The sequence below is a fragment of the Pseudophryne corroboree genome, chromosome 8 (genome assembly GCF_028390025.1).
Source record: "Pseudophryne corroboree isolate aPseCor3 chromosome 8, aPseCor3.hap2, whole genome shotgun sequence".
Taxonomy (NCBI): Eukaryota; Metazoa; Chordata; class Amphibia; order Anura; family Myobatrachidae; genus Pseudophryne; species Pseudophryne corroboree.
In genome coordinates, this window is record NC_086451.1 from 182,325,983 (window position 1) to 182,352,837 (window position 26,855).

Consider the following 26,855-nt stretch of genomic DNA (forward strand, 5'->3'; position numbering starts at 1 on the left):
GCCAGATTTTGGACGCCCAAACACAAGCGCTGGTTAAGTTATATTCTCCATTTTTACGTATATTCTGTGCACTTGTGGTGAGGGGTTGGAAGAAACCTCACAGGAGTTTAAGCATTACTTGCGGCTGTTGCGCACGGAACACTGCCATATTGTTTTTTGTTACGTAGTCTAATAAGGAGTATGCCCAGAGGTCTGTGCCACTTATGGCACAACGTCCAGAATTTTGTTTAGAATTGCCCACAAGCAAAACTAATGATACTTTTGTAGCAATGAGTAATAGAAATGAGGAGATGGTAATTGTACCTTAGGCCAGTTAGTGCCTATAACCTTTTATAGAGAATCTATCTCACCTGATGACATACAAAGCCGCAACAGTGGCCAAAGAGAGTTCTCCCAAGAAATTTAACAGACACACGATTGATTAATAAGTTCAATAAAGAAAGCATTTTCACTTGTTATAGATTTGGCTAAACTATTACACAATATTTCTAATTTGTATGACAAAGCTTTTGAGTTTGTTGGACAAGAGATACAAATGTTAAAGCGTAAGGTGCAGCCTTAAAGAATGTACATATGTGTATGACTGTAAAGTAAGCTTGAAGTAATTATATTAATGACACATATGATGTTGTTGAGGCCATTGAGAACCACCTATCCCAAGTTAAAGAGATACAGAGCCAAATTGCCAAAGCTTATCGTAAAGATAAATGGCTCTCTGAACGGTACTCATGGAAAATCCCGTGCCCTGGATTAAAGGTTTTGCAGAGTTATTCTCTAGTATTTTGTTGGTGAATACTGGAGCATATATATATATATATATATATATATATACTCTCCCAATAACAGAGTCACTCCTGGACTACCAACTCAGTGAAAAATCAAGGTGCTTTAATCTTCAACGTTTCGGGGTACTGCCCCCCGTCATCAGGACACACATCACACTAAGTGCAAAACAAACAGTGCTTAAATACAGAAATACATGAACTTACAGGTCCCCAGGTCGCTTTTGCCGCCTCCCATCGTGTGTCTCAGCGTTTTCCGTCCCACTTCCGGTCTCGACTGTGACGTCACGCCGGAAGTGACGTTCGCCGGCCCACATCGACGAAGCTGTATCGGTTTCCATAGCGATGCGGCTGCAAGCGTCACATCGCTATGTAACCTGAGAAATTGATAAGCATCATTACTATCCACACTAACATCTACATACATGTACATTCTTGTAAATATTGACATAAAAATAATTGACTATAAAGTGAATTAAAATGATATGTGGCTCTATATCGCCATCTAGTGATTAAAACCATTATAACAAGATGGATAAACACACTTGATCTATTATCCTATATCTCAACGTGGCCATTGAGTGTTTAGACACAAGGAAATGTCGCGCCACCGCTTGGTCACTTTTTCCTTCATTGATGGCGGCTCTTATGGCCCCTCTGTGTTGAGCCATCCTTTCTTTAAACTGTCGTTTTGTTTTTCCGATATAGCATATAGGATAATAGATCAAGTCCCCCCAGACCTAAGAGGGGGTGACAGGGACAGGCAACCATTGCAGCTAGAATGTAAATGGATACATCGTTTAAATACTGTTAGTCCAAATGGCTTAAACGAGTCAATTAATTTTAGCTGTTTTTTATAGTTTACACCATTATTAATATAAGTTCACGATGGGGACACAAACCATATCAGATATATATTGATACAGCCTGTAATATTGTTGGATCCTGCCTTTACCCAAAAGGGATCAATATACCATTTACCTACTAAAGGGAGAGTTTGACATTCAATACTAGTTGATTTATTTGATACAAGCACAAAAATTCCCAACAAGGGTTTTTTCAACTTAGCACAAAGCACTTTATACACTGAACCTAGTGCACTTGCTTGGATAAGTGTGTTTATCCATCTTGTTATAATGGTTTCAATCACTAGATGGTGATATAGAGCCACATATCATTTTAATTCACTTTACAGTCAATTATTTTATATTTTTATGTCAATATTTACAAGAATGTACATGTATGTAGATGTTAGTGTGGATAGTAATGATGCTTATCAATTTCTCAGGTTACATAGCGATGTGACGCTTGCAGCCGCATCGCTATGGAAACCGATACAGCTCCGTCGATGTGGGCCGGCGAACGTCACTTCCTGCGTGACGTCACAGTCGAGACCGGAAGTGGGACGGAAAACGCTGAGACACACGATGGGAGGCGGCAAAAGCGACCTGGGGACCTGTAAGTTCATGTATTTCTGTATTTAAGCACTGTTTGTTTTGCACTTAGTGTGATGTGTGTCCTGATGACGGGGGGCAGTACCCCGAAACGCTGAAGATTAAAGCACCTTGATTTTTCACTGAGTTGGTAGTCCAGGAGTGACTCTGTTATTGGGAGAGTATGGCTGAGGTTGGCAAGCCTCTGGAGCGCACCCTGGCAAGCTATTGAAATATCCCGTGGAGTGCCGGCTGTTCGAGTTGGGTATATATATATATATATATATATATATAGTTTATAGTTATCTATGTTGTGATAAAGTTGTAGTATGGCTGATAAGCAAAATACTCACACTTGACTGTTGATCCAGAGACAAAAAAAATCACACCCTGTGATTACAAAATTTGATCAATTGCGTGAACTTTAAAGATCAATGTGTTACAAGGTAAAGTCACCACAAGATGGACAATATGTTTATGCTACTTACAGCAATTTACTAGAAGGACTAAGCATGTTGGAATATGATGGAAACCATGGATGTAAGAATACTGCAAAGAGACTATGCAATGAAGAATTTTGGACAATCTGAAGTACCAGAGACACTGTTATCATGGGCTCCTATGGGGAATGGTTGTGCCCTATGCACAAGAACTGGAATGTGTTCGGGCTTGTATGTAAAGTACCTGTAGTGTAGTAATCCGTGACCCCAGTTAAGCAAGATAAAGAAAGGTCAAAATAGTTGGGTTATGAATAAAAGACGGGACTGATGATTCTGATACCAGAGTTGCCCATACAGACTCCATCTTCTAAAAACAAATATGTTAAGATAGCTTTAAGTAAATATATTATTCACAACACAAGAAATAGTCTCATGCAACCAAGTAGATTATTTTTGTTAACTTTATAGTATTGGAATGCTTATAATCTTCACTACACCCAGAAATAATGAGAGAATAGATAGGGAGGTGTTCACCAGATGTAGGTTAATGAACCCCTCCGCATAGCTCACACGCATCTTAGAAGTAGCAATAAGATAAGGGATTTTCTGTATAATGAGCTTTTGTATCCAATTAATTGTATGAGTCATAAATGTTATTCAAGGTATTGCACTGTATGCATTTTCCTATAAAGGAGTGTCCGAACTGAAATTAAACTCAGTGAATCTCTGACACACATGTGATTCTCTTGTGTTCTCATTCACTCCAATTGATCAATTAGACACAGACGCCCCTCCTTGGGCTGAGAAAAGAGCATCATCATTCCAGGAAAGTTCGGACGCTAGGATCTGGTACTGTACCAGATATTTACCGACTGTTCGTGTCCCCTGACGTAGCCGGAGGATATCAGAGGAGGCAGAGGTCACATGACCTGGTTCATCAAAAATGCGCCTGAAGGTTGCCACAAAATCTGCATATAAAGAGAGCAGGGCATCAGACTTCTCCCATAGAGGTGATACCCAATCGAGGGCGGAGCCACTGAGGAGGGAGATGATGTAAGCAACCTTGGTGCGGTCAGTTGGGAAACTGCCAGGCTGTAACTCAAAATATATCTCACACGGATTTAGGAAACCCCGACAGGCTTTTGGGGAACCATCAAACTTGGCAGGTGTCGGTAAATGGAGACAAGGAGCAGAAACAGGAATGTTGGGTGGGGATACCACCAAAGGTACTGCAGTCGGCACACTGGACGCCCCTGAACCACGGAGGGTTACTTGTATTCCATCCAGCCGAGAGGAGAGGTGCTGGAGACAGCGGATCACATGGCCCTGTGCAGTCTCCTGAATTTCAAGGCAGGCTGCAAGTTCTTGCATTGGCCTGGTCGCTTGGACATGGTCTCCATCCGGATCCATTAGGTCAGTGCTTACTGTCACAACTGAGGGCTGGTGACCATGACTGGGAGCCTCAGTTGTAGGGGCTGAGGGGTACTTGTATTTAGTAGGGCGTGACCACGACAACAAGAATATCTTTAAGTGCTTTTATTAAACGAAAAGTCAGATAATGTGCAACCAAACAAAACAGTGACAAGTGAGTCTCTGAAATATTACTGGCTGTGACCAGTAATCTGAGGTGTAAGTGGTATGCACAATTGTACTTAGAAGCACAGGTGAAGCATAAGTGATGCTGGGGATCGTTGGTAAGCTTTGAGTGAAGCTGGGGTTCGCAGATAGAAATGCACTATTGTACTTAGAAGCACAGGGGTGAAGCATGAAGTGATGCTGGGGATCGCTGGAGAGCTGTAGAAGAAGCTGGAGAATGGCTGCTGGGAAGCCGGAGTTCAGACACAGGTGAATCAGGGTAGACTGTAGAGGGTTAATCACTGGAGTGTCGGGTTACACTGCAGAGTGTAATCACCAGGGAGTCAGGCTGTACTGCAGAGAAAGTCCATGGGAGAACTGCACACTGGAATCACTGAAGACAATTGAAGCACTGACATCTTTCCACCCCAGGAACAGGATATTTATACCTGCTGGGAAGCAGGGATTGGCTGGCTGATTAACCAGAGACCAGAGTGCAGCTGCTGTGTAATCAGGCTGGGAGCAGAGTGCAGCTGATAGGCTGAAAGGTAACATGTGATTAGGAAAACATGGCTGCGCCCATGGTAGCTTTTGGAGGGAAAGATTGTTTGTAACTTGAATGTGAGCTTTAACCATGAAGCTGCCAGAATCACAGTAAAGAGATTTGAGACAATGAGATGCAGCGTGCTGCACACAGACAGTGCAGATGGAATCCAGGCTTGGAACACTGGGACAGTCTCAGGAGGCATTTGGAAGGTAAATACTGATAAGGAATTACCTAGATCGTGACAACCCAGAGAGGATGGCTGCCCGAATAGATGTTCGGTGCATGCTCATCCACTCTTTGAATTGGCACTGGGTTTTCCCCAAGTAATATTTGCCACACGGACAAATGAAAACATAAATAACAAATTTACTTGTGCATGTAAGATAGTGGTTGATCTTAAACTCCCTGCCACTATATGGATGTTTTTATAGTGTTCCCTGTTGTCATGAACCCACATGTAACACATCCAACATATTTAAAACAACCCTTTTTCGGGATTCCCCAAAAGGTGGACTTTTTTTCTTTCCAAAATTGGTTACATCAGCATGAACCAAAAAATCCCTTATATTTCTTCCTCTCGAATAGCATGACATAATTGTTTTTTCTTTAAACATTGGTATCTCCTGGTCGTTAGTAAGTAATGGCCAGTGTGAGGTAACTTATCCTAGTTTTTTTTGCTATTAGTATTGTATCTGGTGGGCCAAATACATTTATTTGATGTGTCTTTTCTGCTGGTACTTACGGGTGGTCTTCTGTATGCCGGCGGTCGGGCTCCCGGCGCTCAGTATACCGGCGCCGGGAGCCCGACAGCCGGCATACCGAATAAAATAGTGTGGCGCGCGTAGCGCGGCAGGCGCAGCAAGCCCGCAAGGGGTTCATTTGCGCTCGCCACACTGTCGGTAAGCCGGCGGTCGGGCTCCCGGCGCCGGTATGCTGGTCGCCGGGAGCCCGACCGCCGGCCAGCCGTAGTGAACCCGGTACTTACAAGGGTTATTTCCCTTGGAATTGCTAACACTTTCTCTTTGGTTTTAAGCAAATCCCTTGCCACAAATTTGTCTATCATTACATTTAATTGTTAATCAGCATCCAGATGGTCACTGCATACAGTGCCAGATTGAGGTATACATGGGCCTGGAGCTGAAATTTATGAAGGTCCTATTGTGTGCTGCCTTAGTGGGTGTGACCAGCACAGCAAGGGTGTGACTAGTGATGTGGGGGGTGTAACCAGTGTTGTGGAAGTGTGGTCTGCACAGCGGGAATGGCCTGTACATACGGTGGGACTAGCCTCTACCTTCAAAATTCTCCATTTCCCCCACTTACATGAACAGTGCAATGTGAGAGTCTATGAATAAACAAACCCCTTGTTAATGTGACTGTAATACAGATGTAGCCACACTCATCGTGACTACATCTGCACCTAACAAACACTCTCTGCGCAGCTAGATCGGAACTTGACAGTACAAGGTCCTTCCAATGTGGGCATACTCTGCTTGCTAACCTGCCCCCTTCTCTGCCCCTTCTAGCACACACATATTCCACAGCGCTTTACAGAGAGGATATTTGGCCAATCATATTAGTCCCTGCCCAGTGGAGTTTGCAATCTATATTCCCTATCACATCTACATATATACACATTTACACTAGGGGTTACTTTTTGTTGGGAAACAATTAACCTCACAGTATATGTTTGTATTGTGGGAGGAAACCAGAGTACCTGGAGGAAACCCACGCAAGTACAGGGAGAATATACAAACTCCGCACAGTTAAGACCATGGTGGGAATCAAACCCATGAACTCAGTGGTGAAACATCAGCGGGGTATGTATGGCAATACTAGAAACAAAGATCTTGAAACATGGGGGTGCAAACATCATGCTTTGGGCCTGCTTTTCTGCAAAGGGGACAGGACGACTGATCCGTATTAAGGAGAGGATGAATGGGGCCATGTATCGTGAGATTTTGGGTAAAAACCTCCTTCCCTCAGTAAGAAGCATTGAAGATGGAACGTGGCTGGGTCTTCCATCGTGACAATGACCCCAAACACACCACCTAGGCAACTAAGGAGTGGCTCCATAAGAAGCATTTCAAGGTCCTGGAGTAGCCTAGCCAGTCTCCAGACCTCAATCCAATAGAAAATCTGTGGAGGGAGTTGAAAGCCCGTGTTGCCCGGTGACAGCCCCAAAACATGACAGATCTAGAGATCTGCATGGAAGAGTGGGCCAAAATAACTGCTACAGTGTGTGAAAATCTGGTCAAGAACTACAGGAAACGTTTGACCTCTGCAATTGCCAACCAAGGTTATATTTGCAAAGTATTGAGTTAAGGCCCATACACATTAGACGATGTCGCTCTGTGAGCGACTTTTCCCCCTCCCGGGCTGGCCGGCCGGTGGCCGACTAGCACACTGAGCGATATGACAGCTCATATCGCTCAGTGACGTCACGCCCCCGCCAGCCCTGCATGAAGGTCGTGGACGACAGTCCACATCCTTCAAGCATGCCCTACCGACAGCGACGATCGTTGCCGACCTGCGGGGCCGCGCATCGATCGTCGCTGGCGGCATACACACTTAACGATAAAATGAGCGACGTCGCTCAAGGAGGGGGAAAATGAGCGACGTCGCTCATTTAATCGTTAAGTGTGTACGGACCTTTAAACTTTTTGATTGTCCAAATATTTATTTTCCGCAAGAATATACAAATAAATTGTTTAAAAATCATACAATGTGATTTCCTGGGGGGTTTTCTTTCAGTTTCTCTCTCTCACAGTTGAAGTGTACCTATGATGGAAATTACAGACCTCTCTCATCTTTTTAAGTGGGTCAACTTGCACAATCGGTGGCTGTCCAAATAATTTTTTTGCCCCACTGTATGTATGTATATATATATATATATATATATATATATTATATTTTGTATTTTTATTGTATTTTTTCCCAATGGGTTTGGCTCTCCCCTAATGCATAATAGATCGGGTGACTCCACAAAAATATGCATACGTACAGGTGTTCATAGGGTGCGGCACTCCAGATACTTGCAAAAATCAATCCTTAGACCAACATACAGGTACAGCAGCGTTTCAGTGCTTCAGTTTAAGCCTAATGACAGTGCGGATAATAAAGCACCTGTATGTTGGTCTAAGGATTGATTTTTGCAAGTATCTGGAGTAGGATCCAGTCAATTTACCGCCATTTGGGATGCCAGCAGTTGGAATACAAATGCTGAAATCCCAACACTGGCCAGTAGACTGACACAGGGGTCCCAACATCCATCACAATGCCGGCACCGGAAATTCCGACTGATGGCATCTCGATTGTATGTATGGTGGGGGGGTTAGGCTATGGGGTACCTGGGGAGGAGTTGGGATTAAGCACAACAGGAAGGGCTAGGTGGGGGGGAGGCTAGGGTTAGGCTGTGGGGAGGGAGGGTTATGGTCAGGCTGAGGGTTAGGATGGTAGAAGGGGATGGTTAGAATACTTACCTAGCAGGTGTTGAGATTCTGCACAATGGGATGCTGTTGAAAGTCTCTAGCATCCCAAGTGGCAGGATCCCAATGTCAGACACATTTATCTACATGTGAGACGGGACATTGAAAGCTGAAGAGGGGCCATCTGGCCACTAGGTTTAGTATGGGAGTGTGGAAGGGGGATGGGTGAGGGGTTTGTGACTGAACCATTATGGGGGAGGGAGAGGGAAGAAGTTGGGATGAATATGAGGGATCGACCTGGGGTGGATTGGGACAGAGACATGATAGGAGGAAGGAGGGAATTTAAGCCAATGACAAAGAAGGTAAAGGGCTGGGGTAATTAGCAGAGTTGGGGTGGAGCCAAGCAGAGACAGGCAGAGACTGTGCTGAATGGTCTTAAACTAGTATATACATACAAACATGGAGATATATACAGCATCATATGTCACCAAATATCAGTGCTAAAATCTTCATTGTGGCAGTGCATACCTTTGTAAATAGCACTGCAGGACGCGGTCACCGTCATCCCTACCCAGATCATCATCATCCACATACCATAGCTCAGTCACGACTGCCAAGCCTGCCTTCACGGAGAATCTGAGCTTGACATCACGGAGCGGCCGTGCGGGAGAGGTCTAAGGCAGGGCAGAAAGTGAAAGCGCAGGGAGAGCTTGTGAAGGCTCCTGCTGCGCTGCTATTACTACATTTATTATGCCCGTTTTTTCAACCCACGGGTAGGAACGGGGAAGCGTTTGCAGGGTGAGTCGGCGGGACCTTAGGCGACCGTTAGTAAATGCTGTGGGCCTATTTTAATGGAGGTGCAGCTCCATCCGCCCCATTATTAATCCGGCTCTGGCTGCATATCCTACAAACCCTAAGGAATTGCGAGAAGGGTAATCCCCTACTCACAGATATCGGGCGATGGCTATTGGGGGACAAGAGGGTATTCGTATCTGTTGCTTTTGTATATAGTTTGGTTTTTAATTTGTTAGCTACCAATTCAATATTGACATCCAAAAAGTCAATATTCTTTTCCTCAATCCTAAAAGTGAATTTAGTGGGGCTACTACTGCTGTTGTATTGTTCTATGATATATTCCAGATTACTCCTATCTCCTGTCCACAGGACCAGGACGTAATCTATATGAATCTAGTGTAATATAGCACCCTGTTGTGTGTGTGTGTATATATATATATATATATATATATATATATATATATATATGCATATACACTGCTCAAAAAAATAAAGGGAACACTAAAATAACACATCTTAGATCTGAATGAAAGAAATATTCTTATTAAATACTTTGTTCTTTACATAGTTGAATGTGCTGACAACAAAATCACACAAAAATTATCAATGGAAAGCAAATTTATTAACCCATGGAGGTCTGGATTTGGAGTCACACTCAAAATTAAAGTGGAAAAACACACTACAGGCTGATCCAACTTTGATGTAATGTCCTTAAAACAAGTCAAAATGAGGCTCAGTAGTGTGTGTGGCCTCCACGTGCCTGCATGACCTCCCTACAATGCCTGGGCATGATCCTGATGAGGTGGCGGATGGTCTCCTGAGGGATCTCCTCCCAGACCTGGACAAAAGCATCCGCCAACTCCTGGACAGTTTGTGGTGCAACGTGGCGTTGGTGGATGGAGCGAGACTTGATGTCCCAGATGTGCTCAATTGGATTCTGGTCTGGGGAACGGGCGGGCCAGTCCATAGCATCAATTCCTTCATCTTGCAGGAACTGCTGACACACTCCACCCACATGAGGGCTAGCATTGTCTTGCATTAGGAGGAACCCAGGGCCAACCGCACCAGCATATGGTCTCACAAGGGGTCTGAGGATCTCATCTCGGTACCTAATGGCAGTCAGGCTACCTCTGGCGAGCACATGGAGGGCTGTGCGACCCCCAAAAGAAATGCCACCCCACACCATTACTGACCCACTGCCAAACCGGTCATGCTGGATGTTGCAGGCAGCAGAACGTTCTACTTGGCGTCTCCAGACTCTGTCACGTCTGTCACATGTGCTCAGTGAGAACCTGCTTTCATCTGTGAAGAGCACAGGGCGCCAGTGGCGAATTTGCCAATCTTGGTGTTCTCTGGCAAATGTTTCTGATCGTTTGAGTAGACACATGCACATTTGTGGCTTGCTGGAGGTCATTTTGCAGGGCTCTGGCAGTGTTCCTCCTGTTCCTCCTTGCACAAAGACGGAGGTAGCGGTCCTGCTGCTGGGTTGTTGCCCTCCTATGGCCTCCTCCACGTCTCATGATGTACTGGCCTGTCTCCTGGTAGCGCCTCCATGCTCTGGACACTACGCTGACAGACACAGCAAACCTTCTTGCCACAGCTCGCATTGATGTGCCATCCTGGATGAGCTGCACTACCTGAGGCACTTGTGTGGGTTGTAGACTCCGTCTCATGCTACCACTAGAGTGAAAGCACCGCCAGCTTTCAAAAGTGACCAAAACATCAGGCAGAAAGCATAGGAGCTGAGAAGTGGTCTGTGGTCACCACCTGCAGAACAACTCCTTTTTTGGGGGTGTCTTGCTAATTGCCTAGTACCCCCACCCCTCCTCTATATTTCTAAATTGTCAGGTAGCTTATCCCTGCCATTTCTTTTGGGGTCAGCTGACACCTTACATTTTTAAAGGAGTGTCTACATTTTGGTTATTTCTAACCCCTGTATTTTACTCTACTCATATACACCTGTGGCGCCATACTCCTACTATTCTATATGTATATATATATATATATATATATATATATATATATATATAATATGAAGATAAATGCTCGTCACTACTATATTACTAGATCTAGTCTCTTCTGGTTGAAATGGCGGTGTATGAAGCGAGTGGAAGTACAATAATAATAATATTAATACAACTATCTTTGAGATAAGAATTATAAATATATAGAGGTCAAAAATTGATACAGAATAAAACTAAATCTAAATAAAATAAATAAATGATGGGACATGGTGTGACTCGAACCTGGGTCCTCGCCTGATATGGTCGATGTCCTTTACCACTACACGATTGACACTGCCTATCCAAGTCTTGATGTAATTTGTTTATCTTTATAATAGAAATTTTTTCTTAAGTAATCTGATTGACACGTAGGGCATATGTATCCTTTTGTTCATTTAGAAATATTGAAGGATTATTTATGTAATGTATCACCATTCTGCTCGGTTTTAAGATACAATGTGTTTTTAATTATAAAGGTTGACACACACGTTGTTTTCAATGCTGACATCTGCAGGTGTTGTGATAATAGCATTACAGGTGTGAACATTACTTGTTTCACTTTGATTGGTCCCTATGGGTTTAAGTAGCTGCCTAGTGCAGCAGGAGATAGATCCTATGATGAAACCGCAGCTACATTTGCGCGGAAAAACACGTAAGAAGTATCAGATTCAACCCAGCGGACAAAGTTTGCACCAGGATCATTCTTCTGACAAGCCAAGCCAGCGCACCTGCCATCTCATGCATGCTGCTATCAGGAGAAGGAGCACAATCTAAACGGCAGCCAAGGAACATTAGTATCCGGTAAGAGTGACCCACACACACACACTCTCCTAACACGGCTTCCTGGACATTCAGTTAACACACAGGGCACAGGTGGAGCATAGCGCTGCAGCGCTATAGAAGAACTGCAAGCGCCCTGCCTCTGCCCGGGCCGTGAGCACACTTCAAATGGAGGAGACAGCCAGAGCTACTGCTACTGTTCATTCATAATTTTATGTTCTACCTCCACATTATTACTGCATTAAAGGACACTACCAAAAGAGTTGAGTGTAATTGTGGGTTTACTACTACTCTGGACATAACTTTTAACTATTGCTGTGCACTTGCTAAAGACTGCATAGCCTTTAAGCCACCACAAAGGATGATTCAAGGAAGCTTTAATTAAAGTGCAGTACAACAGGTCACCCAGAGACATTTGTATGTGTGCTATAATATTGCATGTAAGATGTGTCAACTTTTATACTATATTATGATGTATTGATTTTACTGGTTATATCCTTATTGGTGTAACTAATAAACTATTCATTTAACCATTATTAGCGCACCTTTTGATATTCTCAATATCGTATTTTTGTATTAATATAGCACCCTATCACTAATTCTTTTGTCAGAAAAGAACACATAATTTTCAAGCATAAGCATGGTGTCATTTGTGTATGATGGGGCCACATTGGACCCTATCGCACAGCCAGATGTTTGTAAATAATGGCACCCATTATAGAAGAAGTAATTTTGATTTAAAATCAATTCCAGCAATTCACACAAAAAAAATATATCTATATTTGGTCCCTGGTAGAGAGGATTCCCACTAATGAGTCCGCCTGGACCCCAATAGAATGTGGTATACATGTGTACAATGTTGTTACATCAATAGTACACAACAAACAATGCTCAGGAATATCACTCAAAGTCTCCAATGCAACTAATAAAGCAGTTGTATCTTTAGGAAACATAGGTTGGTCTTAAACGCAAGGTTGAAGGTATGCATCCAAATATACAGATACCGGTTGGAATAATTATCCCCGGGCAGGGATGACTCAACATGGCTTTTATGTACATTCGATACTGTATATAATAATGGTTTCACAGGATAATCTCTAGTTAATCATGTGATAGAGAAGAGAAGGAGTGCGCTGTCAAAAAGCTGCTGCTGTAGGGGGTGGTAATTCCCCAAGAGAATGTATACAGTAAAAAATGGTAATCACCAGCGCTAAGTTGTATAAAGTATATAGATAATACAATGTATTATACTACATCCTGAGGAAGCTGGGTGTTAATACCAGCGAAACGCGTTGAGTTTGAGATTGTCGGACACATCTTCAAAAAACCCCTCAACACCGTTGGACATTCTCCTTATCACTACCCATACGGCATCAATTGGACAGCATTTCCCTTGGACACCACCATCTGTGGAGGAATTGGAGTCTTTCCCTATCTGCATGGAAACGCTTGCATTGGTATGCTTAAAAGGGACATTCTGAACTCCACTGTTTTCATCAATTATCCAGCAATCTTGATGAACATAATTCCAGAGGGAGTCCTAGCCGGGGTATGATACAATCTCTTATTGAGGGGACATGTGGATGTGTCACTACCCTTGAATATTCCATGTTCTTTTAATTGTGTTGTAAAGACATCTGTGATTTTAAGATATTGTTCTTATTAAATATACTATATATACTTTTTCAACATAACCTACCGTCCTAGATTTTTTATTGATCTAACTAGTATAATACATTGTATTATCTATAAACTTTATACAATTTAGTGCTGGTGATTACCATTTTTTAATCTCTAGTTAATGCCTGCTGTACTTGTTCACTAATGATATTATCACGAACCGCCCTAGAGAGTACTAGATCTAATTATTTTTTAAAACACATAGTGGGATCTGATTGTAATAATCTATATGTGTTTAGGTCCGACAATTGTCGTGCAATTTCTGATTTGTACTGATGTAAGTCCTGACTTATAGAGCCGCCTTTGTCGGCTGGTCTTATTGTTATATCCTCTCTCTTACTGAGGGTACTAAGCGCTTTAAACTCATTTGCTGTCAAATTGCATCTAGCTGCTTCAAACTTTGGTGTTTCCTGCTCAAGCAGTCTCATAAACATCTTGATTGATGCATTGGTCGATTAAGGATCAAACTTCGATTTTTTGGGGCTATTTTCTTTATTTCTTCCGGTATGCTGGGTAACGATTCAACTTGTTGTCGATTATGGAAATATTCCTTTAATTTAAATTGTTTATGCAGTTTAAAATTTTCTATCTTTGCTTGTCACAATTAAGCAGTAGGGATAAAAGTTAATCTCTTTTTTAACACTTTAGTCTCTGCGGCTGTCAATGGGACTAATGAAAGATTAAATACTATTTCCTGGGCAATGGGGGCTTTTTCTGTAGCGGGTCGTTTTCTTTTGTGCTGACCTCCTCTTCGTGTGAATGCCTGCCTGCTTGGGCTTTATTCTCCCTTGTACTGATCCCTAAAGGGGAATAGGTTCTTTTGTTTCTATGTCTAACGGCGGTATCTGATCCACTGGTAGATGAACTCGTCTGTACTGTCTGATTCTCCGTTGGATGTGTTCAATAATTTTATAGTGGATGAGCATGCACCGAACATCTATTCAGGCAGCCATCCTCTCTGGGTCTAGTGAGCAGTCGGTGGCAAGGCATTTTGCTATGGCTGTACATTCGCTAACATCTGTCCAATATAAAATTATTGACCATATCCCTCTCCTTGGTTAGAGGGGGTGACCATGGCAAAATGTTGTTGCACATCCAAATGTATCTTTTTATTGGGTACTTTGGCCCCAAAGGGCTTAAATGAAACACAGGGTTTATACCACTTTTTATGAATAAGCCTTAGTAGTGGTTCTATACTCAGACTAAAATTAAATAAAGGTTTAATATTGAATATATATTCATTGATAATTAAGGAAATTATTTAATCTAGCTGTTCTAAACAAACCTGACAATAATTTCCAGATTATGTGTTGCTAAGCATACATGAGTGGTTTTACATTCAGCCACTAGAGGTCAGGATTCTATTAGGACCAGTGTAGCGATTAGACTATGGGAGTAATTCCAAGTTGATCGCAGCAGGACATTTTTTAGCAGTTGGGCAAAACCATGTGCACTGCAGGGGGGGGCAGATATAACATTTGCAGAGGGAGTTAGATTTGGGTGGGTTATTTTGTTTCTGTGCAGGGTAAATACTGGCTGCTTTATTTTTACACTGCAATTTAGATTGCAGATTGAACTCACCACACCCAAATCTAACTCTCTCTGCACATGTTATACCTGCCCCCCCTGCAATGCACATGGTTTTGCCCAACTGCTAACAGAGTTCCTGCTGCGATCAACTCAGAATTACCCCCTATGTCTACTATATACACATATATTTAGAAAATCATACACGTGCTTTAAAAAATATATCTAACAGTAAGTGTAACTAGTTATGCAGCAGATTTGCGTGGAGCTGTATTAGTTGTTTACTGTCAGCTTCTGTTTCTATGGTGACGGGCACTGGGTGTGACATCATCGGACGACGTTGGGCAGCGGGACCCGTGGAAGGCGATGGCGGGAATTGGTGAAGGGAGCACATATAGGTGAGCGATTGGTTGTTATTTGTTGTCCTGGTGAAAATGCAGTTTATCATTGAAACGTTGATGAAGGAATAAGTGTCCTGACATTTTTATTTTCCCGAGTACCGCCGCAATGGATATATATATATATATATATATATACACACACACACACACACACATACACACACACACACACATAATATATATATATATATATATATATATATATATATATATTATTTAAATTTATACAGTGACTTCGTCCCTGTCCGGAAATTGAACCCGAGATGGCGGCTACATAAGGCGCTGGTTTTAATCGCTCGGCCACGCAAATCAGATGTAGCAGCCTCAACACCTATTGGGAATATGATGTGAAGCTTGCATCTTACGCCACGAAGGGTTACACAATACAATATCATACATACTGCAATACTGAAGTCATGGATAGCGGCTTAGAGTGTAATGTTGCTGGGTGAGAGGGGGAGAGCGGCTATTTTCAAATCAATGTTTTTTCCACTGTGTGCAGCCCACAACTTACTCCAACAGTGCGAAGAGAAGAGGCTGATAGGGTCCGGAGCGGACGTCACACATCATCCCTGAAAACGCTTGGGAACGCCTGTGTTTTCCTTGACACTCCCAGAAAATGGTCAGTTACCACCCACAAATGCCCTCTTCCTGTCGATCAGCTAGCGAATGGCTGTGCGCTTGAAATTTTTGCACCAGGCTGTCGCTGTTTGCAGATACCCGTTATTGTTTGGAGACGCGTGTGCATTGCGGTGCATACGCATGCGCAGTCAATCAATAATCGCCCGCTGTGCGAAAATGCACAGCAACGATCAGGTCTGAATTGTACCCTAAGACGCTACGCCGCGACCTGCCAGTATTCGGAGGCTGGAATGCCGCGTTCAGAGCAACGATGCAAGAGGACACATCTGTACTGTATGTTGCATAATTGTGACAACATAATGTGTTTGTTAATTACCAGGCAAAGAGACAGCTGCATGTGTAGATCATTTATACAGTCATGCTGCTTATTCACATCACTCCTCACTCCTGTTCCAATAGTGGGGGGATATCCTATTAGCAGCGGTACTTTACCGCTGCTAGTAGGATTGCTGTGGGCTATCCTATTAGCCCTGATGCGGCATCCTTTTCCCCCAGATGCCAGCATTTAATGGTGAATATGCTAAGCATAATTCCTGATAAGCAGCTGCCGATGCCACGAAAACATGTGGGATTGGGAACTTATCATTGATCCCATGTGTTATCGTGCGATCGCAGGTCCAATTTTGGCTGTTAAAAAATGGCCTCTAAATGAATACTATGATAATGACAATCGGTCATTAAATCGCAATATCTGGCTGTTTTTAACCATTGAACTTGCACTGGGACTAATTGGATACCGCCCAGTATATTTAATATTAAGTGTTCCCTTTAGTCAGAGTACAGTATGGGTCATATGGTGGTATCTAGCATAGCTTCTTATAATTGTGCAGCCTTATTGACAGCAACATATAGGGGTATATGCAATTGCGGTCGAATTCGCGGCAATTTTCGACGTTTTTTAATTCGACTCAATTCGACAGGTGAATCCCGGAAGGTGGCTTCCGGAATTCACCATATTCAATGAAAAACGGATTCGCCAGAGTCGCGGGCGAAAATCGGCCGATTTGGCGGATTTTGCCGCGATTTTAAAAAACGGTAAAAAAACGTGAAAAACCCGGAAAAAAAAATGGCGTGGGGTCCCCCCTCCAAAGCATAACCAGCCTCGGGCTCATCGAGCTGGTCCTGGTTCTAAAAATGCAGGGGAAAAATTGGCCAGGGATCCCCCGTATTTTTAAAACCAGCACCGGGCTCTGCGCCTGGTGCTGGTGCCAAAAATACGGGGGACAAAAACAGTAGGGGTCCCCCGTATTTTTAACACCAGCATCGGGCTCCACTAGCTGGACAGATAATGCCACAGCCGGGGGTCACTTTTATGCCGTGCCCTGCGGCCGTGGCATTAAATATCCAACTAGTCACCCCTGGCCGGGGTACCCTGGGGGAGTGGGGACCCCTTCAATCAAGGGGTCCCCCCCCCCCAGCCACCCAAGGGCCAGGGGTGAAGCCCGAGGCTGTCCCCCCCCATCCAATGGGCTGCGGATGGGGGGGCTGATAGCCTTTTGTGATAATAAAAAGATATTGTTTTTTCCAGTAGTACTACAAGTCCCAGCAAGCCTCCCCCGCAAGCTGGTACTTGGAGAACCACAAGTACCAGCATGCGGGAGAAAAACGGGTCCGCTGGTACCTGTAGTACTACTGGGAAAAAAATACCCAAATAAAAACAGGACACACACACCTTGATAGTAAAACTTTATTACACACTACCGACACACACATACTTACCTATGTTGACACGCCGACTGCCACGGTCTCCGACGATCCGAGGGTACCTGTGAAAAAATTATACTCACCTTCCAGCGTCCAGAGATAAATCCACGTCCAGAGAGTAAAATCCACGTACTTGTTTAAAAAAAAAAACACGCAAAAACCCGATCCATACCGGACTAGAAAGGGGTCCAATGTTTTCACATCAGACCCCTTTCTCCCGAATGCCGGGACATCACGTGACTCCTGTCACTGACGTCCCTTCAGCCAATCAGGAAGCGCTACTTCCGTGGCGCTCACCTGATTGGCTGTGCGCTGTCTGTACTGTGACAGCACATCGCAAAGCCGCTCCATTACTTTCAATGGTGGGAACTTTGCGGGTAGCGGTGGGGTCACCCGCCGGTCAGCCGCTGACCGGCGGGTGACCTTACCGCTAGCCGCTAAGTTCCCACCATTGAAAGTAATGGAGCGGCTTTGCGATGTGCTGTCACAGTACAGACAGCGAACAGCCAATCAGGTGAGCGCAACGAAGTTGCGCTTCCTGATTGGCTTAGAGACCTTTCTGTGACAGCTGTCACTGACAGGTCTCATTCGTGGAAAGGTGTCCCATGTGTCAGCATGGGACCCCTTTCTGTCCGGCATGGAGCGGGTGTTCGGTTTGTTTTTTTGCCAAGTACGTGGATTTATCTCTGGACCATGGCTGAGGTGAGTATATTGATCTTTTCTTTTCAGGTATCCGTGGATTCTACATGGAGAAGAGGACCGATGTCGGCGTGTGAACATAGGTAAGTATGTGTGTGTCGACGTATGAAATAAAGTTTTACTGTCGACGGTGTGTGTGTCCTGTTTTTATTTGGGTATTTTTTTCCCAGTAGTACTACAGGTACCAGCGGACCCGTTTTTCTCCCGCATGCTGTTACTTGTGGTTCTCCAAGTACCAGCTTGCGGGGGAGGCTTGCTGGGACTTGTAGTACTACTGGAAAAAACAATATCTTTTTATTATCACAAAAGGCTATCAGCCCCCCCATCCGCAGCCCATTGGATGGGGGGGGACAGCCTCGGGCTTCACCCCTGGCCCTTGGGTGGCTGGGGGGGGGGACCCCTTGATTGAAGGGGTCCCCACTCCCCCAGGGTACCCCGGCCAGGGGTGACTAGTTGGATATTTAATGCCACGGCCGCAGGGCACGGCATAAAAGTGACCCCCGGCTGTGGCATTATCTGTCCAGCTAGTGGAGCCCGATGCTGGTGTTAAAAATACGGGGGACCCCTACTCTTTTTGTCCCCCGTATTTTTGGCACCAGCACCAGGCGCAGAGCCCGGTGCTGGTTTTAAAAATACGGGGGATCCCCTGTCAATTTTTCCCCCGCATTTTTAGAACCAGGACCAGCTCGAAGAGCCCGAGGCTGGTTATGCTTTGGAGGGGGGACCCCACGCCATTTTTTTTTATGATTTCACCGTTCCAGCATAAAAAAAAATAATAATAATATTTTAAAAAATATATAAATAATATTTGTGCCTCCAAAAAAAAAAAAAAAAAAGTACCTAATCCCTTCTAATATAAATAGATCTGCTATTCCCCCCAAAAAAAACACAAAAAAAAACATGTTTAAAATTTTTTTATTTGTTTTCACCCTCCAAAGTGTGGCGGATTGAAAATGACGAATTTGCTGTCTAAAAGCACTGCTGTCGAATTTCCAAACTTGAATTGAATATGCTTTGGTCGAATTGCAGCACTTGTATCATTGCAGAAAAGTCGAATTTGCAAAAAGTCGAATTTCAAAAAGTCGAATTTTGAAAGTCCGTTTTTGGGTCGGAAAGCACTGAATTGCATAGGCGATTTTTTTTTTTGGTCGAAAATGACCCGAAATTCGACAATTTCGGGAATTCGACCGCAATTGCATATACCCCATAATGAGGTGATATATGTAAATGCATCTCTAGTCTTGTGGTCAAATAACAGACAATTATTATATTGATATTTTATTAAAGAAATTATGGTAACATGTTCACTTAAAAGTACAAATATAATGCCCCTTTCAGACTGCCTGAAGCGGGTCGCACCTGGGAAACTGACACGGAGATCACAAGATCACCAAGCACCGCCCGTACAGAGAGAGTGAACGGAAAACGGGTCGCAACGACCCAGCTCCCGTTCACACCGCACAGTGAGACGGGTTGAACGCGTGTTCAATCCTGCTCACGACCAGGGTTGCAATAACGGGTCACTCGACACGGTATTTCAACCGGGTGGTCTTCTGTTTGCCGGCGGTCGGGCTCCCGGCGCTCAGTATACCGGCGCCGGGAGCCCGACCGCCGGCATACCGACACTTATTTTCCCTCGTGGGGGTCCACGACCCCCATAGAGGGAGAATAAAATAGTGTGGCGCGCGTAGCGCGCCACCGTGCCCGTAGCGTGGCGAGCGCAGCGAGCCCGCAAGGGGCTCATTTGCGCTCGCCAAGCTGTCGGTAAGCCGGCGGTCGGGCTCCCGGCGCCGGGATGCTGGTCGCCGGGAGCCCGACCGCCGGCCAGCCGTAGTGAACCCTTTCAACCCTGGCACCTTTCAGACTGCACATGAACTCGGGTTATGCGCCTTCATGTGCCAACCACCCTTGTTCAGGGGTGGCGGTCTGAAAGGGGTATTATAAACAAAACTGGTCCTTCACTTAAGGGTTATGCTCATTATACCCCTTTTCCACCTACGTACCGTGTCCGATCCGGGATGTTTAACACAGCTACAACCCATGTCGGCTCCCCCGTTTCCACTACACTTCTGATCTGTTTCCACCTAACCCGGGTAAGCTCTGTAAAAGCCTATTGCTGTCATTACAAATGGACTTTTTACTGTCTCATCAAGATGATGTCATCAAAAGGACCAAAACGGAGGGGTGGGGCCTGCTCACAGCATTGCAGCAATGGACGCCGGTGCAGTAGCTGTGTCTAGCATGGAGTCGCAGACTGTTTGCAGTTTACTGCTGCTTTCTGCTACAGACAGCTTGATGCAGCTTTTCACCTTGTGCTACCTACTGCAGAGCTGGAGAAGGAGAGCTGGCGCTGCCTCATGAAGAGGAATGATGTGGACTTGAAAATAATGCCAGATATAGTAGCAGCCTGCTGCATTCTCCATAACATATGTGAGATTCAAAAGGAAAACTTTCTCCCCGAGTGGAATGTACATGATCATGGGGCGGGGGTCACTGTACATGATGCACCAGGCTTGGTGGGGGGGCATGACGCTGCCAGCGGGTGAATAAGGGCCACCATTGCAGCTAATCTTCAAACAATGTTGCAGTAGGGAAGACAGACAAGTTTTTGTGTGCAAACAATTTTTGTTTATTTAGTTTTTCAGTTATAAAAATTTGGTTCAAAAGTTATGTTATTATATTTTTTCTTTTAAACAGTTGGCACACATTTTCTGAGGTAACAATATAAAATATTTAAGTGCAAACATGACACTGTAAAATTCCACATAACGCAAGGGGTCTTCAACATGTGTCCCTCCAGCTGTTGTGGAACAACATGTACCAGCATGTGTTGCTATGTGTTTCCACAACAGCTAGAGGGCCACATGGTGAAGACACCTGCCCTGAGGTAAAAGAGTAAAGTGCAAACAGGGCACTCTGTAAAAAAAAACCCTAATGTTTGGTTTGGCAGGTATCGTGTTACCCCCAATATTTGGATTACACTGCCGCACATTTTCTGAGGTAACAATACAAAAGGTAGCCCCAATATCAGGATCCCACTGCCCATTTTCTGAGGTAACAATATAAAAGTTTAAAGTGCCAACAGGGCACTCTGTAAAATCAAAATAATGTTTGCATTTGTAGGTATCAGGGTTGAGGATACAGTGCAAACAGAACCTTAAAACACAAACATTGTTTTATAACCCGCTGCTCTAAGGCAGTTGTCTATATACCCGAAATTCTGAGGATTGCGGGATTTGTGTTGGGGGATTTGAGGGAGGCTCATAGTTGTATGGACCATATGGGTGCTGTGGGTAGGCTGTGCCTTGCTGTTGTGTTTGTGTGGTATTCCCTATGGTACGTGCAAACGTGCGTTCAAAAAATGTCATCTGCCTATCATGCATGGTCATTAACTGCCTCATAAAAGTTTGATGCATTTCTTTTTCGGACGCAAGAAATCTCTCAAGCCGTGCATCTTCCTGGGCATTGAGCTCACTATCCGCCTCACGCAGGTGATCCACGATAATGGACTTTATTGCTCTGACCATTTGTTCAGTTTTGTTCAGTTTCCTTTTCCGCTGTGGAACGTTGTAGACTGTGAAGGAGATAAAACAGAATGTAAGCAACAATATAAAAATAGCAGTGGTAGCATATACGTGTTTGTGGCCTTCTCCCACCTGCACACTAGCTATACTCTGCAACATTACCATGATTCTATTAACAAATAGCAGTGGTAGCATATACGTGTTTGTGGCCTTCTCCCACCTGCACACTAGCTATACTCTGCAACATTACCATGCCTTTACATAGATTCTGTATAGGGACTGCTGCAACTGTATTTGTAATGGTAATACTTACTATTTGAGCGCAAAGTCGTGGTCTTGGGGGGTTGCGACGTCTCCGCCTGAGACTGTGGTACGTCCTCAGTAGTGGCACTGATGGAATCATTATTGACGGTCGAGTCTTCGAAACTGCTGTCCGATATAAGCAGCGGGGATGATGGGCTGCATTGTGAGCTGGGAAGGCTGCGTTGTGTTTCGTCACGGTCCTCGTCGACTGACATCTGGCGACTGGCAGAGCTGGATGAGGATAGTGCTATGGGATTTGTTATCGCAGTTTTGCCGAAGACACTATAGCATAGGTCATAATATGCCCATTCCATACGCCCAGCACCACTTTTCTTGCAGTTATGGTCGTGTACTTTGGTGAATTGTCTGCGTAGGGCCTTCAATTTGTTAACGACTTGTTGCTGGGTTTTTTGGATGCCCCTTTCTGCCAGCATAAGGGATATGTTCTTGTAGACGATAGCATCCTTAACTGTTCCAGTCACCTGCCTTCTAATTTCTTCCTCTCCCCGAATATTAAGCAGCTCTTTGATCTCTGTGTCTGACCAGGGATGGCTAGCCATGTTGCTGTGCTGGAGCTTCTGCTGCTGTATATTGTCTGTTTGTTTGGAAGCTGCTGCAATAAAAATATCTGTATGTACCCAGCGTGACTTCAGAGTGTTTTGTTTGCAAGCTGCCTCAATGCCTGCATGTGCCCAGCGTGTCTCCCAGGGATGACATCTTCCAGTGCCCCAGAAGCACCAATCAGCGTCTCAGAGTGTTACTCGGATCTGAAAACACGTGTAATGACCGTTTCCACTGCACCGCTATCCGTGTCATTACAGTGTTCTACCCAGGTAAATAGCCGGGTTGGATTCCCGGGTCACTCAACCTGTGTTGACCCGTTTCCACCTACTAAAAACCTGTGTCGATGCGCGCCCCCGTGCAAAAACACGGGTTAAAACAGCTAGTGGAAAAGGGGTATTAGATTCAATTGATATCATACCATAAATATTTAGAGAGCTCTTAAGATGCAACACAGTAAGCAGAAAGTAATATTGCAGGTGCACTAAGGACCATAAATATACATAAAACTTAAATCTTTATGGATATATATTAAAAGATATTGGCACCTAATTCAGACCTGATCGCTGCTGTGCGTTTCTGGTCTGAACTGCGCATGCGCCGCAGTGCACCGGCTCATGCCAGAGATGCTATGAGCATCTCAGCCCAGCGATCACCTCTGCCTGATTGACAGGCAGAGGCATTCGCTGGGCGGGAGGGTGCGGGCCGGCTACGATCAGGTCTGAATTAGGCCCATTGTGTTAATATTAGTTCAATAAATGGTGAAATATTAAATTTGACAATGTGAAAAAGTAAAAAGAAACTGTATTAAAACAGACATTTCACCTATGGCTTTTTCAAGGCCTTCCTACCTCTATGACTGTCTGTTATTACCCAGTTTTGCTTTATCGCTGTTGTTTCCAATTGTACAGTGTAATTACATTTGCTGCACTATAGAAGAAACCTAATAAATAAATGTTACAAATTGAGGGCATTGAAAATTATAGGATACTATACTGTAGGTCACCATAGCTACATACTTATTTCATTAGTGTATCGGGCTTTATGAAACACATACCCACACTGACCACAAAGCTGTGTAGGTTTTATGAATACCTGTATTATTGGCCTAATTCAGTAAGGATCGTAAAAAGTACAAATTTGCAAAAACTGCAACCAATCGCAAAATTGCTAACACATGCCCAAACGGAAAATCTGCAACACTAATTTAATTTTACAAAAAAAGTGGACTTGTTAAATCCGCAAAATATGTGTAAATATTTAAAAATCCACATTTTTTGCGTAAACACTTACACTTAATCGCAATTTCTGCATAAAGGTTTCCAATGTCGCAATTTTTGCAAATCAACTGTGTTGAAACTACAAATATTGCACTATCTACTTACAAACAAACCATCAATGTTTCCTACTCTAGAATGATACATAATATCACTAATCACTTAATTAAAGCAAATTATTCTAATTAAACAAATCGAACATTAAACACACCAAACTGTTTTGATGCGAAGATTGAGTAATGTCCATAATGGTTTTCAAATATATACAAATAGAGAGAGAGAAATAGATAGACATATACCTACACAAAAACGTAACTTATTGTAAGAAATAAAAACCCCACAATTGTTTAAAGTACAAATTTTTACTAATGTAAACTTTTCAAAGTCAGAAACTAAATTTTTTGTTAATTTAAAAATAAACAAAAAAAATTCAAGATAAATTTCTTAACACTATTACTTCATGTAATAACCCCCCAGATAGCCCTCCATATTGGACAAACAAGCCCGAATGAAGGCATCTCTTTGCTCAGGAACATCTATAAGAAAGAGCAAAAATAAAAGGTTTTTAGTTTTTAAAGATAATAAAACACATCAGATTCAATATAGTACAACAAGACACTATAGCCAATCTCATATTATTTTTATCATCAAATTTTTTTAAAATTAGTACCCATATGCATAAAATTGGACTATCTTATTTAGGAAAAATACCTTCCATTGCCATGGTTACATTTAACCTTGCAACCACTATCACTCTATTCTCTTTATTTATTTTTACAAATATCGTAATTGCTGCCATTGTTAGCAACAGATTTTTGGCCTTTTATAGAGAAACACAAACACCACTAATCACCACAACATCACCTAATTTAAGCTTGCTAATGCATGTGTAAGTACTTACTTTCTTCGCTTTGGGATGTTGCTTCTGAAGCTTCATCCCCAGAAGCTGTGGCCTCTCCATCATTAGTGTCCGAGGGGGGGTGGAACCGAGAGTGAGAGGGGGGTTCAGAAGGAGAGGCAGAAGGGGGGCTTGGAAGTGAGAGGGACAGGGGTGTTGAAAAGGGAGGGGGGCTTGGAAGTGAAAGGGAGAGGGGTGTTCAGAAGGAGAGGCAGAGGGGGATTGGAAGTGAGAGGGAGAGGGGGGTTCAGAAGGAGAGGCAGAGGGGGTTGTGACAGAGTCAGAGGGTGTCCCTGCTTGCTGGCTTCTGTGAGACACATGGCGTCTCTGCCTCCTGCGTTGTCGTTGTGTCTGGCCTAACAGAGGTGGGAGTAAAGGATTACAATTACTCAATGGCACATTTTTAGTTCAATAATTATAATGTAAAAACTATATATTTTTTAGAGTCTTTGGTAAACAAATAGAGTCATAATGGCTGCCGATATTTAACAATACAGACATAGCACACAGACAAACAACAACATACATACACACACTCAGAGCCAGATTAAGGGGGGGCCCAGGGGGCGCATTCCCCTGGGCCCTTCTCTCCCAGGGGCGCCCCATCCCTGCCATCCACCACAGGGTGTGTGGACAGTGCTCCCTCCGGCTTCTACTGTGGGGTGCGAGGATGCAGGCTGTGTGAATGTGGTGGGTGCAGGGTTGCGGCTGCCATGGACCCTGATTGCCTTTAGTGGCCGCCGCTCCTCCTGTACCATGTCACTACACTCACTGCATTCTCCCCCTTCTCCCCCCATGCGCCGGAGCATTCCCCGCCCCCTGCAGGAGATCTGAGATGCCCGGCTTCAGTGGCCCCGCCACCCTCTCTCCTTCAGCAGCCGCCCTGTGGTGGGGGTGAAGTAGTTACCGGACACCGTTCCAGGAGTGTCCTCGACCCACACTACAGTGTGGCACCATGGTGCTGCATTGGCGCTGGAACTCTGATCCTCCTGACCGTCAGTCTCCTCTTTAGCCTGTGCCTGGGTCCGCGGGCCTCCCTCACTAGCAGTGAGTGATGAGAGAGCCTTGTGCCCTCCTGCCCCTCACCCCCCTGTGTGTGGCCCCATGTAACCCCTGCCTTATATGTGTGTGGCAACCTACTCCCCCCTCAGACCAATGTGCGGCCCCCTGTGCCCCCCTGTGTGTGTGTGTGTGTGTGTGTGTGTATGATCCCTTGTGTCCTCCTGCTCCTCACCCCCCTGTGTGTGGCCCCATGTACCCCCTGCCTTATATGTGTGTGGCAACCTACTCCCCCCTCAGACCAATGTGCGGCCCCCTGTGCCCCCCTGTGTGTGTGTGTGTGTGTGTGTGTGTGTGTGTGTATGATCCCTTGTGTCCTCCTGCTCCTCACCCCCCTGTGTGTGGCCCCATGCAGGGGCGTATCTACCCATTGGCCAGGATGGCACTCGCCAGGGGCGCCGGCAAGAAGGGGGTACCACCCAGAATCAAGAATTACTGTCAGTGTCAGACTTTGTGACTGTCTGTTAGTGCCAGCACTAGTGTCCGGCAGCAGCACACTGCACCTCGCTTGTAATCAGACTCAACATAAACTACAGTTCCCAGGTAGCCCTTGTTGCCTGTAGCTCCCGGCAGCAAGGGCTGCTGGGAACTGTAGTTTATTTTGAGCCTGATTGATCACTAGTGAGGAGCTGTGCCGCTGGACACTGGCGCCGACAGTGACAGTCACCAGGTAAATCTCAGCCAGATTAAGGGGGTTGGGGGGAGGCACAGGACGGAATCCGGTCTCTAGGTTGACAGTAACTAGGTCGACAATGTTTAGGTTGACCACTATTGGTCAACAGTAACTAGGTTGACATGTT

General features: G+C 44.4%; 1 protein-coding gene and 1 long non-coding RNA gene across 3 annotated transcripts in view; both read right to left on the bottom strand.

The window, feature by feature from the left end:
• LOC134948776 (gamma-aminobutyric acid receptor subunit alpha-3-like) overlaps positions 1–26,855 on the bottom strand; it is a 995,050-nt gene that overhangs the window by 665,593 nt on the left and 302,602 nt on the right. The gene's annotated exons all lie outside the window — the stretch shown is intronic.
• The window catches only part of LOC134948778 (uncharacterized), a 37,219-nt gene continuing 34,805 nt past the window's right edge, over positions 24,442–26,855 (bottom strand). Inside the window, exons 2-3 of the long non-coding RNA XR_010183017.1 lie at positions 25,000–25,352; positions 24,442–24,634 (exon numbers count right to left, since the gene is read on the bottom strand). This is a non-coding gene — a long non-coding RNA (uncharacterized LOC134948778). The remainder of the gene's footprint in view (positions 24,635–24,999; positions 25,353–26,855) is intronic.